This window comes from Zerene cesonia, chromosome 23 (genome assembly GCF_012273895.1).
Source record: "Zerene cesonia ecotype Mississippi chromosome 23, Zerene_cesonia_1.1, whole genome shotgun sequence".
Classification (NCBI taxonomy): Eukaryota; Metazoa; Arthropoda; class Insecta; order Lepidoptera; family Pieridae; genus Zerene; species Zerene cesonia.
The window spans coordinates 713,331-727,984 of record NC_052124.1 but is presented as its reverse complement, the minus strand read 5'-3'; the positions used below and the strand labels follow the sequence as shown (position 1 = coordinate 727,984).

At 32.2% G+C, this 14,654-nt stretch overlaps 1 protein-coding gene across 2 annotated transcripts in view; it reads right to left on the bottom strand.

The window, feature by feature from the left end:
* Window positions 1–14,654, bottom strand: part of LOC119836325 — a 53,430-nt gene that overhangs the window by 12,938 nt on the left and 25,838 nt on the right. The window contains exon 2 of one of the 2 annotated variants that reach the window (XM_038361623.1): window positions 9,305–9,356. The exons of the other annotated variant lie outside the window; for it this stretch is intronic. The gene's annotated coding sequence lies outside the window, so the exon portion shown is untranslated. The remainder of the gene's footprint in view (window positions 1–9,304; window positions 9,357–14,654) is intronic. 2 annotated transcript variants of the gene reach the window in all.

Below are 14,654 nucleotides of genomic sequence, written 5' to 3'. Positions count from 1 at the left end.
GTATACTCAGATATATCCAGTTGCTAAGATGAAAAAATTCGTATGGAATTAGATTAAAAAGCTAAAAAGCATCAAGCATCTTACATTTATTTGACTTGACATTTCAATAGTGGAAACTGTCAAAAACTAGGGCCTTCAAGAATAGATTTAGCATTTGAATCCATCAGCATCCAGAGTCAAGGTCACCTTTACCTTTATTATTAAGAACGAAGATTTTTATTCTTACTAATAATGTTCCGAAACTACTAGACCTACTCTATTTTATTATTGATAAAAGCTATTTTTTATCCTAGGTTTTGTAAGCTTAACCGTGTTGACCCGAGACCTGCTAATTGCATGATATCATGAGCGATAAATTTGTGCTAGAAACGGATAATGCGGCTCCCAAACATATTATAACACATTTCCCATACCATTGTACCACGTTTTCACTGTCACAATGCATTTTCTCATTATTGTACATCCGTATAAATGATTTTGTCTCCAAATAGAAAGGTTTAACGCGAAATTATTATAATTGCTGGCGTCGAGTTTCTAGCATTCAAGATAATAGCGAAATATTTGCTTTTAAATATGCGTTATGTCATTATGTTTTGTCAGATTTAATAGGTGACTGGGTTTTAATTTTGCTGAGTATTCGCTTCTGCTTTTAACTTGTATTAACTTTACAAGATTGGATAAACATAGAAAAAAGATAGTGTGAAAGATTCTAGTGGCATTATCGACAGTTAAATTAATTCAATTTAACATTATTTATGCTTTGCTTGTACGTTTTGTAGTATCAATGGACAATGAAAAAATTATATAACTTTTTTTATTCGTCCAAGTTTAAAAAGTTTCCATTTACTTTTAAAGCTGCAATTACAAATGTCGTCCTTTTACTAGGTCAATGTTGATATGAAAGTATAATGTATGGTGTTGGCCTCTGAATGTCTTCCGACGTGTGACATATGTTCGTATATGACGGTAGAATTTATCAAAATCCTTTCTTAGCGAATGCCTACATCATAGTGGCTATCTGCATACAAAATTTTATCCGGATTGGTGCAGTAGTTAGGGTTGTTCGCTAATGGACCAGTTAGTCAATCGCTTTTACGTTGTATTTATAAAAAATATATATATAATATGGACATATAATTTAAATCTCGGAAATTGCTGTTATTGTAACGATGTTCATTAAATTAAGTGTTCAGAAGATTTCGGGGACGATAAATCAATCTCCATACAAGAAATTAGTTAATTCATTTAGAAAACGCTTTTAAATTGTCATATCAGAAATAAATTGCACACCTACGTCTTGCGTTAACCTTCTTTTCCAAAGTCGGTTGATTATAAATAAAGGTTAATTCACAAGTCGACTAGCACAAGCTCGCTTTAAGGAGTTATTCAGAAAAAGCTCCAAGGTGAGGTCACCGACATCCCTTTAAAGTATTCCTATTAAACACAATTAAGACTTATATGAGCTCATTTTATTTTTATTATTTATGGCTGTAATGAAATATTCTGGCGTTTATAATCGTCGTTCGTTTTCATATTTTGTTTTAGCTTGTTATTTCTTTCGGGACTGCTCTCTGAGTAGATGTAGTCCTAAGCTATAAAAATATAATTTGAAACATAAATTATAAAATATAAAAAACAATCCTGAGGCGAGCTTCGAACCGACGTCATTTACCTTACCGTGGCGACGCGTCTGAAATTTATACATGATACTAGCTGACCAGGCAAACACTGTTCTGCCTTACTCTTATCATTTAGCGGTATGAAAAATAGATGTTGGCCACTTTGGCTTTCATCTAAACTACCCGATATGCACAGAAAATTTCATGAATATCGGTGCAGCCGTTCAGGAGGAGTACGGTAATTAACACTGTGACACGGGAATTTTACATATATATCGTGATTAATATTTTGTATATTTATATATGAAATATCTATAAATTTTACCCACTGCTTATGTCAAAACTAAGACCCAGTTTGGTTTTGGACCCAATTAAAAATAACATTGATTTTCTGGTTATGAAATGTCATCTTTTTCTTCTTCACTTTGTCAATAGAGGGACTGCGCCAATGTCCAAAAGAATCTATTTGACATAATATGTATTATGATATATATATATATTGGCATAATCAAGTCATGTCAACTGTCAGAACTGTGACAATAATTGAGCAACATACATATAAATCACTACATAGGATTGTATAAAACAATACATATCATAAAGCAGTGTGCTTATGCAGTGAGTGGTCATTCCATTGATTGTCGATGCTTTTCAATTTTAATGTCTTTCACTTTATTCTGCTTTCATAGGTGTATAAAAACGACGTCATTGAAGACAAGCCAGTGTAACATGAAGATTCGCTTCGATAAATAATTATTCCCTGATCATTATAGAATGTGTGAGTCGAGTAGGAACATACTATCTAACTACCTTAACTTATGTGTTTCGTTCGGTGAATGGGGGAGCCGGGAGCCCCGTATCCTTGTCCTTCGACTTCCCAGTCCTTCATTTATCCCACACCTTTTTAATTCGTCCACCGAGGACACGTCTCTGCAAATGGATTGCCGAAAGGTGTGGGATTGTGCAAATGTCCATGGGCATTGACAGCGCTTACAACGACGACCCAGCTCCCTTACCGACATAAAAAACCAAATTAAAAACAGAAAATTCCGACAGCATGAAATTCCCACTCAAGCGACCAACAGGAAGCAATATGACCCAATTAGCGCAAAGCTCCTGTAACCTCCGCACGATTACAATCCACATTCACATGACGTAATTACGGCCATTAATTGTTCATGATCCCATCTTCTGCTTTCTATCTCTCGCTGAGTTATCTTGAGAACATACAACAAAGCAAAGGTGTCTTTACCGTTGTGTTACACCTTTACTCTGAAGGTGGTACATTCCTGCTTGCATTGTTTAGGTAAGGTAGTAATGTATCTATTAATTGTTTCGGTCAATGTAAGCATGTGTTAGGTTCTCATAAAACGCATGTTTCCGCGTTATTTGGCAGATATATTATGGATTATCAGGTGTAATGAACATTGATGGATCACTAATATGGGTTGTCTTTAACCTACAGGTTTGTCTTGCAGTAGAGGAAATTACTTTTTTAATGTTTCATATTAATAATAATATAATACAATAAAAATGTTTAGTTTTCATCGGTGTGATGCTAAAATGAAACCTTGGAAATATCGAGTGCTTTTCCAAGTTACTGACAAAATAAAATATAAATACCTACCAGAATTTATTATTCTTTATTATTTGTGAGATAACAGGATATTATCGAATAATTGTAATATACAGGTATAATTATACTACGGAAATAGCGCCTATCTACAAGTATATAACAATTTCGTAACAGATATTTTGTGCGAAACAAATAAATTAAATCCAAGAGTTCCGGATTAGAGGCATACTAAGCACGGTCACTTTTACTTACAGGATATGTAAAAATTTTACCATTTCGCTCTTAATTAAACTTTGGTTTTAAATATCATAAAATATGAGATAACTTTAATCTTTAGTACAAAAAATCTTAAATTAGATAATATAGTAACGTTTTATTTTAACAAGTGATGATGATGACAATTTTATTAAATTTGAAGTATAAAATAAATAAACTGAATAACTTTTAAAGACGTGTCATAAAGTTTAATATTACAGCTTTTTATGTCAATTCTAAGTATGAAGCCAAATGCATTAATTAGAATTACTATCAATGTAATCAGAAAGTATCTAACGGACTGGACAAATTCAAAAAAAGAATCACATAATGATTTGCTCGTTTCATTTTGACAGAATGATAAGTGCGAATCAAAAGCATCGTGTGAAGTGTATACGATAACTGATCATTATATATGAATTATAAAGATTTAACGAGACACGATTTCTAGAAATTTCTCGAGCTACGTCCGCTAGAAGTGGCATTCGGAATTGTTTTGTACGAATCAAGTGTGCTCCATTTTTTTCACATCAAATCTATAAAAGCTATTTCGATTAATTTAGGAATAAATTAACATTTTTTTATATCGCATTTTATAAAGACTATACGATGACTTTAAACTAACTGTGTATTATCAATCTAACGTTTTCGCTTTTGATTTTCTAAACTTATAAGGAATATTAATATAAACATGGCGAAGATGGGAAATAGACTTTAGCTGACTATAAGTTACTAATAAAACAAACGTCAGATATTGGTCATGTCAGCGAGGCCAAGACTGAGAGGCTGTATCCACCTTGTCATAATTGTGTATATACTTATAAATCACGATAAATGCCATGCAACACACAGATGTGAACCGAATCTGAATTTTGGCTGAGATTTCATTTTGTTATGATTCTACCCAATCAAATTGAGTAGAATATCCATTTTTGTTACAAGTTGATTATGTTTTGTTTTATACAGATAATTATGGCTTAATAGGTAACTAGTCATTTACGTAATAGGTATGAATCCGCAAAAGTCATATAAATATCGTAATTAAAATACTATATGGCGGATAATCGCGAACCTATAATTACATAATAATAATTAAATTCCATTGAAACTTAATAAATTTCACCACCAAGTACCAGGGTATTAGGAATGCGTGGGAGCGCGCCTCTCCCACGGCACGTAGGCTTCTGTTACCATTATTTACGAGGTCCTGTAGTGAAGACCGCAAATAAATTATAGTGAAATGTATACCGCAATACATTTGCACGTAATTAAGTGCAACGGTGTATTGATGGGGTTAGTAATTAACGATTTACGATGCATAGCTTGTGGGCTTCATTAGACAACTTTCAAAAAATTCTTTTCATTACTGTAATTAAAATTTAAATTCAAATACAAAATATTTTAGATTTTTTATTATCTAATACTATCCATTAGATATTTCCCAGCAGGTCTATCGAAACTCACGGCCCACTGGACCTTAAAAATTTATTATTATGCATTATTTAAATATATATTTACATGCTGCAATCCTTCTCAATATAAAGATATAATTCATTATATAAATTTATAAGTGTGCCAATTCACACTTCGCCGTGTGTGCAATATTCGTAACTAGAGAACAAAGTTTTTGCTTCACGTATTAAAAGTAAAAAGATATTAGTTATGTTTAGAAACAAATACCTCGAATTCTAAACTTCTATAGGGTTTAGATAGAAATAGACATTAATTAACCAAGAGTTCAGTGATGATAAGAAATCTATTCATAAATACCTCGTGCTTTGCTCGTACCTACATACCTTATAATGTACTATGAACATGAAAGCAAAGCAGATAATAAACGAAATATGTAGGCATAAACAACCGTTCACTGAACGCGAACACAATGTTCTATGATCTATGGACGATACAGGAAATGTCACCTGTCAAAGTGTAAGTAAATTCCCGCCAACTGTGTGGTCCGTTCGGCGTTCCCACAAACCTAAGATAGTAATGTTTTAAGGCATTACGTAATGCAGTTTTGATATTTTACGCATTATGCAACAGGGATGGCTGGCTGATGGTTCGTGAGATCCTATTACAAGTGAACGTTATTCAGGAAGCAATGCATAATGGGTATTGAATGAGCATTTGTTTAGGAAATCGTGGGAAGTAATTGGTGTAAATAAAACTTGCATATGCATACTAGCACGATAATATTGTATGGTTTTTAAGTTAACGTATTTCCAGTTAAAAAACACTACCTATCTACATTACCCTAACGTTAATTTTTTCTTCCGTGCTTTTTTTTTTCAAAGTTGCTATTCATAGAACATATCTATATCCTGAATTTAGCTGGGTGGTTTGTTTCTCCATACATCACTGCGAAAGTGTCATAATAAATTTTTATAGGTAATTAAGATTCATATGAAATGAAAATTATAAAATATTTGATATTATTATACCATAGAAATTTGCATAAAAACGCAGTTTCCAAACAAAATTATTGCAATTAAGTAGACTTTTACAATACGAGGTTCATTTATTTAACGACCAACATTATCTAATTAAAATTATGCAATATTAAATTAACATTTCATTAAAACAATACTCATTAGTGTGGCTTTTTAATTTTAGAAAGCCAGTTTACTCACATTCACTTGTTTTTATTTTTCTATTCTGACTACAATTTCTTTATCATTCCGTTTAAATCCCTTTTACAGGTTTTTATCTTCATAGATAATTATTTTATATAAGTATAATTGTAATTTGAATTAAAATACATCATATTTTGAATGACTTAACCGGTAATCACACTAATAAAATAAATGTGAAAGTTTGTTTGTTTGGATGTTTGTTCGTCAATCACAATGAAACTAATGAACGGATTTTGATGAAATTTAGTATACAGACAGGGTATGAGCTGACTTGGGTGATAGGATACTTTTTATCCCGATTAAATGCTGCCTGGGGATAAAGTAGGAATTTTGATATCCGGGCGGATCCGGGACGAGCGTCTAGAAACCTATAAGTTTATCCTGATTATATTAATATTTTACCTCTTTGTGATTTTGAATTAAACATACAAAGCTTAGCCGACTTTTTACAAACAGTCCTGTGTATACTACATAATATATTATTATAAATCATTTTTATTATTATGGATGATATTTGGGATATAAGGTATCCCAAATATATTTAATTTATTATATTTAGTTTTAAATTAACAATTAGTTACCATTCATTTTTTTAATCAATAAAACTTGGACCGTAATTTTCCATGACGGTTTAATTTTTTCAAATCTAAAAACAATAAAAAAAAACACAGACTATACAATAATCTGATCATAAATAATATGAATGAAACAAACGCCACACGTCTTGAATAATAACAATAAAAAATTACGTAAAAGTTCACACATTCGCTTATTACGCATTACCATACAAGCAATTATTGAACTAATTAAAACAAAAGTCGTTACGTAATCACTGGCGTTATTTACAAAGATTTGCGTCAATTGTCATCAAAATATAATTCCGGATACATAAAAACCATAGATAATCATAAGCAGGAACAAAACAATGCATACGTTATTGGCGATCATTAATAAATGATTCATATTGTATTGTGCATCCCACAAGGTCGAGATGACAACATAAATAACAGTTTCGCACATCCTTTGTACCGAGTAAAAAAATCCTTAAAAGTGATAAATAAACAAATGCAAAGAACATTGTAAATTTTATGCATTTTTTTATGTTTAATAATTCTTTTTTTTTGCTTTAATATAATAAAAATATTAGCTTAAAAAAATTGGTTAAGATGAAATCTAATTTTTAGTTTTATAGCATTGAAATGCTTTATAAAATGAGAAATTTTGAAAGAATAGAAAAAATTTCTCATAAGATGAAATCTACCTACTTGATATTATGCCTGCGCCTATGTTTATCTATGATATCGTGGAACAAACTGATTATGTTTAACTTGTTTTTCTATAAAGTCAGTGTTCTTAGTTATGTTTATGACTGAAATTGACTGAAAATCAGTCAAATAAGGCCGCCGCCACATGATAGTGAGTTAAATATTTCATCACAAGTATCCTCCATACCCTCATATGGGTATCAAACGAAAGGGCTTGCAGAATGCTCTATATGAAAATTTCAAATCTATGATGGCCGCCAATTCAAATTATTATTTAAAATGTTACCTAGCGTACCTAGTTCCTACCTGATTGATTCAGATTGAGCATTACGTAAAAGATGATTATAGAATTCTGTGTGTTATTCATGATCTCAATACAACTAAAAAAAACAACCTTATAATTTGAAACACACTTGATAATGTCAATGACCGTATCTTGCTCCGCTTTTGAAATACACAATAGTAACATTTTCAGCAATATCAGAAAACATCGCGGTCATAAACAAAAGTTTGAACTTAGAAATCTGATAAACTAGAAAACACACTTTATTGTTTATATAATGAAAGTGTGAGACAGTTTTAGAAAAAGACCGATTTCATCTCTAACAATTAAAGTTACTTGGTGTCAAAGCGTGCGAACCAGCCTTTGTTCGGCCAGCATAATCTATGCGTCATTGTGGATCTGTGGCGATTTGATTTGAATATGGAACGTTCGAATGAATTATTAAACATTTTTCTCTATTGTTTTGTAATGCACTAAATTTTTGCTTTTGTAATAAAAACAATTGTAACCTGGAATGCTTGATTACCTAATACCGATGTGATTTTTTTATATAATTCTGCGTTTGGTAATAAATTACAATTGATAAATAGTTTCACATTCTTTGCACTGTTTATTGTATTTGAAATAGTTACTTTAACCGTGGTTTAGATATTTATTTCAAAGGTCCGATAGGCAATTATTATTTGATAATATGCACTTTTTTGTAAATAATCAAAACAATTATTATCTTAAAATGTAAATAATTTCCTATTATACAAAAAGAACCACTCCTATCGGATGAAAACCCACGGAGTTATCGAGTAAAAAAAAATAAAAAAAAATACAATACAATTTAGAACGTCCTTCGCTTTTGGAAGTGTCGATCCATTACAGAACCTTATTAATATACAACAAACACTGCATAGGTAACCAATCATTATTATTGATGACTTATTAATATTATGCACGAAAACAAAGATAACAGGCCTGCGAAATAAAATGCACTAAACTTACAGCCAAATCCAAAAATTTCGAAACGTCATTCTTTTTCATCACACTGGCACAATTTCAAATTTCACAGTTCACACTGAAACCGTCACGAAACAGATACCCGCGGGTTTTGAAACAGAACAGAACCATAGACTATTGAAAAACAAGTTTACGACGTGCATTCGGAAATCTCCAATCGTAATTGTATCGATTTTCATAATCGCAACAGAACGTGACGATAAGCGGTGAAAGAATGATCACGCACGATTGGGGTGGAATCGATTATCGTTACGATTATTTCATAAGATCTGTTATTGTGTTATTGTAGATATAACTTATATTTTGATTGGGCTCATATATAGTTTATGGTTTAGAGTTCAGACTGACTACAGATACATCTACCTACCTATTTGTCTAACTTACACAAATGGCTGTCAATGAAAATCGCAGGGAGTAAAGAAATAGATAAATACTGAACTATTATACCCATTCTCAACAGCTGTATGCAGTTATATGTAACTTATCATCTTTCTTGTTTTTACTTTATAACTAAAATATCTAATAGAGCGTTTGAATTTGTCCCGTTTCATATACACAAATAGAAGAACATACAAGCCGTTTAACCCCTTTCCTAAACAACGAATAAATCCCCAATTATATGGTCCTTTCAAAATACACATAGAGTACTAAGATCCAGAACTCACATGGTCTAATAACCCGGCGCCCAGAGCGGGGTGACCGCAACCGTCCGGTGACCTGTAACAAAGACGTGTAATTCTATAACTCATATCGGTTTCAAGGCACCTGCTTTGAAGGCAGTGGATTGTGTTCTAGGACGCCACCTTTCCTAGTCAAATTATTTAATTCATAGTGATTTTAATCACACGAAATTTGAATATATCTAAATGAAATTTCTAAATTGAGAGGAAGACTTCAGTAGTCCAGTATTAATAATGTGCTGTGAATTCGAGTAATTTGTGATAAAATTTATGTAATTATTCATAAGATCCCATTAAGACCTCAGAAAAAAATTATTGTTGTTGGCTAGATATAATTACTACATATTGTATGCCAACAAATAAACACTATATTTAAATCCTTAAGCACGCATGATACTCTACAAAACACAGTTCAATATTAAACCAATCACAAATATTTAAAAATATAATTAATTATCATCAACTCTAAATTAAAACGAACCTTTGCTAACACGTACTAGTAAACAAAAACGTAACAGTGAAATTATGATTATTAAACATTATTATTCATTCTGTGGCACAGTTTCATTAACATTTTTTTGTTCTGCACACACTTTGTGTAAGTTATAATTACGACGGTCACCCGAGCGAGAATCTGGTTATTTAACAAATTGGTTTGATGGACGTCAGGTTATGATCCAATGTATTCGATAATTTGAATGAAATTCGACTAATTATAAACTAATTTGCTGGATAGATGTTTAGGCCATCGTGGGCTGCTAGGAATCCTATATACCCACGGCCTCCTCCCCGGGGGCGACACGTAAAAAAATACTTATGTATAATGAGATGATGGTACTTTTTCTTCTTTATTACAAAAACCTTAGTGAATGAAATGAAAAAATGCAGTCAGCAGTGTTATATTCTGGAGTTTATAGATACTTAACTAACATGCCTTAAATCTGTTGTTATCTGAGGATGGTAATGAATCGGAAACAATCTGAGACTGAATTTATCTACATAGAATTCATAAGTTCGTTAATGGCTTTTTTCGCTACTTGTGTAAATCTTCAGCTATAAATATTGATATGAAATTTTATCATCCCATCTTGTACAAACTTATGGTATGAAATTTGAATCGTCATCGTTTACCTTTATTAATAAGACAAATTGGCCTAATTAGAATAGAAGACAAATGGTATTATGGAATACTTAAATGGACAGTATCAGAAAAAAATCTAATTTCACAATTTTATCGCGCTTTGGTTTCTGAACTTACATTTAAAAATGTCCAAATTCTAATCGCTGTCACATCCATGTTCTATATTCAAAATTCAAATGTGTGTTCTATATTTATGATCTAATATGTTCCACACAGACACAGTTCCGTGTGTAGCGGAAGCAGTACGATACATCGGCTTTCATTTCTTCGAAGAGCCTCGGGCAAAAACTTACGGAACTCGCACGAGCGGGTCAATCGTATTGAGTGCGTTTTCATTGTGACCTACGGGACGATTTTTTAAAGATTATTGATTTTAATCGCAGGGATTCCAGTACTTCTCCTCGAACAATGAGGGAGGCTTTGGTCGAGCAGTGCAGTGCCTGCAACGAGGGCCATGGCCAAAGGGCATAATTGACATGGTATGTCACTTTGAAAGTTGCCTATAGGTAACTAAGTTTATTAGAATAACAAAAAAGTCCTACTTTTAAAACTAAAAAGTAATACTTTACTTCCTTTTTACGTAAAACATTTTTAACAACACATAATAATAAAAACTTAACACAAACTCATAACACTACATTTTGAAGTTACGAATTAAATAATTATAAAGGATTTCTATCTATGTGATTTCTATGTGAAATTGTAATGTATGTAACAATACAATTTCACAAAAATTTTAATGCTCTTGCTACAAGTTTGTAGTTATAGATTCTGACTATGAAGCTACATTTCACCTTCTTTAAGTGAGTTAAACTAAAAAAGCGGAATTAAAACGGAGTATTTAATTATTTATATCTTATGAGCTATTCGGTAGCTCTTCGGTCTTCCCTCCTACAAGTGCTTCATCATTATTATCCTTAAGTTCTTCAATTATAGAAATGGCGCAGGTTTTATGTTTTCGATTTGCAGTTCCGTCTCAAAATGCATTCTATTTTTAAATCTCACATATTGCTTAAAAACGCTTTTTAAAGCTTTTTATTTATATAAATTATACATTTCCTATAATCGTAACTCCATGGAGCCAAACCCCATGAAAGTGAAAGGGCTCACGGGAGGCTGGCGGAGGCTTTGATCGCATGTTATTTAACAACCTTCGATGCGACCGCGCCGCCAGCGTCACGAGCTTCGGGTCTAGCGGGGCTATGGGCCATTGATGCTATTTTTGGGACTCAGACTCGAAACTCAAAACTCAAACATTTATTTATTCAAAGAAACTTCTTATAAAATCACTTTGGAATCGTCATATCACAGTTTTAACATAACCACCGGTTCCGAAAGCAGTTTCTACAGAGAGGAGCCGGCAAGAAACTCTTTAGTAAAAATTGGTTAACCAAATATGAAATACTAGCTGCGCCCCGCGGTTTCACCCGCGTAAGTCCGTATCCTGTAGAAATATAAGGATAAAAAGTTGCCTATATGTTATTCCAGTTGTCCAGCTGTCTACGTACCAAATTTCATTGCAATCGGTACAGTTTTTGCGCGAAAGAGCAACAAACACACACATCCTTACAAACTTTCGCATTTATAATTAGGAAGTAGGATAAGTAGGAAGGATTGTCCAGTATAATTCAAGAACATCTCACTGTTTTCAATTGTAACATTTATTTAATTACAAAGGAATCGCGAACTCGCATGAAAATTTCAACCAGTTCAATGTGTTACTTAAGAATGTTTGAATAAAGTACTCGATAAATCTTTTATCTTAATATGTATAAATCTCGTGTCACAATGTTTGTCCTCAATGGACTCCTAAACCACTTAACCGATTATAATAAAATTCGCACACCATGTGCAGTTCAATCCAACTTGAGAGATAGGATAGTATATATTATGGCAATTACGATAAAATACTAGGTCTTTATTCTTAGACATCTTAGGTATTCTTATCTTAGGTATTCTTTGACATTGACCACCTATGTGCTCTCCCAATTTTATATCAGTACCTAACCAACCGTCTGTATCATGCAAGTGCCAAAATCCTTGTAGCACTGTACACAGAAAATACACGAAAAAGCTACAATATCCATAAAACAGATTTTTGTATAAACGCTGGTCTCTATGCGAAAGTGAAAGGGGTTAAGGCGATGCATGAAACAGCGGCAACCTTTGATCTCAAGTGCAGCCGTGAGAGGAGAGTTCATTAGCCGTCAATACAACAACTATTATAAAACAATTTGGAGATCGATTCGCTCTTAACGACCGTGTATTGTTTTCTATGTTTTATTATTATTATTTATTACAATTTTATTTCTTTTTTTCCATATTATGTTGGTTTATCTATTAATAGACGCTCGTCCGGTTCCGGCCGGGTGTCAAGATTCCTGTTTTATCCCAAGGGAGCTTGTAATCGGGTTAAGAAGTATTGTATCATCCAAGTCAACTCAAACTCTGCCTGTATACCAAATTTCATCAAAATTCGTTGAGTAGTTTCAGCGTGATTGACGGACAAACATCCAAGCAAATAAACTTTCAAATTTATAATATTAGTGTGATAGTGTGATAATATATCCTTATATGTATGTATAGTTTATTTAAGTACATATACTCATAATAATAATAATCACTATGTAAGTTTTTAGAATATATTTATTAGTTAAATATGTTATATTTGCGTATACTTTTACCTACTTCAATTTTAGTTACATGAATATCACTCTTTCACTTGGTTACTTGATAGAGATCACTTATAAGATAAGCCCGCCGTATGCACTGTCTTCCTTTTTTAAAATATAAGTTTTTTTGTTTGCAACACATGTTTAAATAAATGCATACCGTTGAAGTTGGCTAGAAAATATTCCAAGCGCTTCCCTATTGACCAAGAAACAATAAAAACTATACATAATTTCGCTTCACTTCATATATCGACGCTAGGTCGTCCTCACAAATCCCTTTCAAACCGGCAAAATATTTCTCTAAGAAAGTCCCAAATTCGCAAATTAGTTCCATGGCAACATCGAACAGTCACTGTCACTTTCAAGAATATATTTAAACTGGTTTCGCGCAAAATTAATTGTTAAATATAAAAATTTTACTATCTCATTTCCATAAACCAATGATGGAGGATGAAATTGTTTTTTATAATGCATTTCCAACCCGTTCACCTTTCGTGATTTATTAGAATTTAGCGATGAATTCACTTCTCTTGACATTGGCATTTTGAAATGTCGTTTTAATTAAGAAAAAGTTCCGCGTGCGCATAATTGGAACATATTTATATCTAATATCTTGTAATTCTCGTTTAATATGACCCACTTTATATACTTATGTTTATTATTTGGGAATTTGGTAGATTTATAAACAATAATAATAATACAGCCTTATTTATCCCACAACCCTCACATTTACGTTTAAAATGATATATTTTACGCGACTATATTATACGAGTTTTTATGTAATTGCGATATGCATCGCGTAAGAGTAAAGGCCAATAATTTGAAAAGACAAAAAAGTAGTTTTTTTATTTTATTTTTAATTTAAATGAAACCCCATGGGGGGCACCAACTATCTATAACAAAAAAAGTCATAAAACTCTTTTAAACCAATTATGATAATTTAAGTAAAAAAACTATGAGACAACAAACACCAAAATGCCTCACTTTTCTTTGAAATCGTTCGAAATTCGAACTGAATCGTTTGAATCGAACTGAAAACCTCCGTTGGGAACGTTCATAAATAATCACTCAATTTAAATTCAGTTACATGTAATTTTAAAGCGGGTTTAAATTTTAATTGCCTTAATTACTCGCATGTAGGTATTGTTAGCTCAAACTAAACCTACATTCGAGCTGTTCCACGAATCGCGTGTGAAACGCTTATTGGCAATTTCGATTTACGGAACACTAGAATTGTATGCGGAACTTTATTCGGGTTACAGTTCAATTAGATTTGTAATATACTTTATACTGGAGACTCGATGTTACGGGGAACCTATAGAGCGGTGATATGGGTGAATTTTGAATAACATTCTGTGGCATTAACTAAATAACAAGTGGTACGTTTTTTAGGTGTACCTTTGAACATTTGACAGAAGAGTTTTCTATAAATTCATTTGAAAATTCATAGATTGTTAGAAATGGATGCATTTTTATTATTAAGAGAGTTATGTTGTCTGATATACTATGGTATATGAGACAA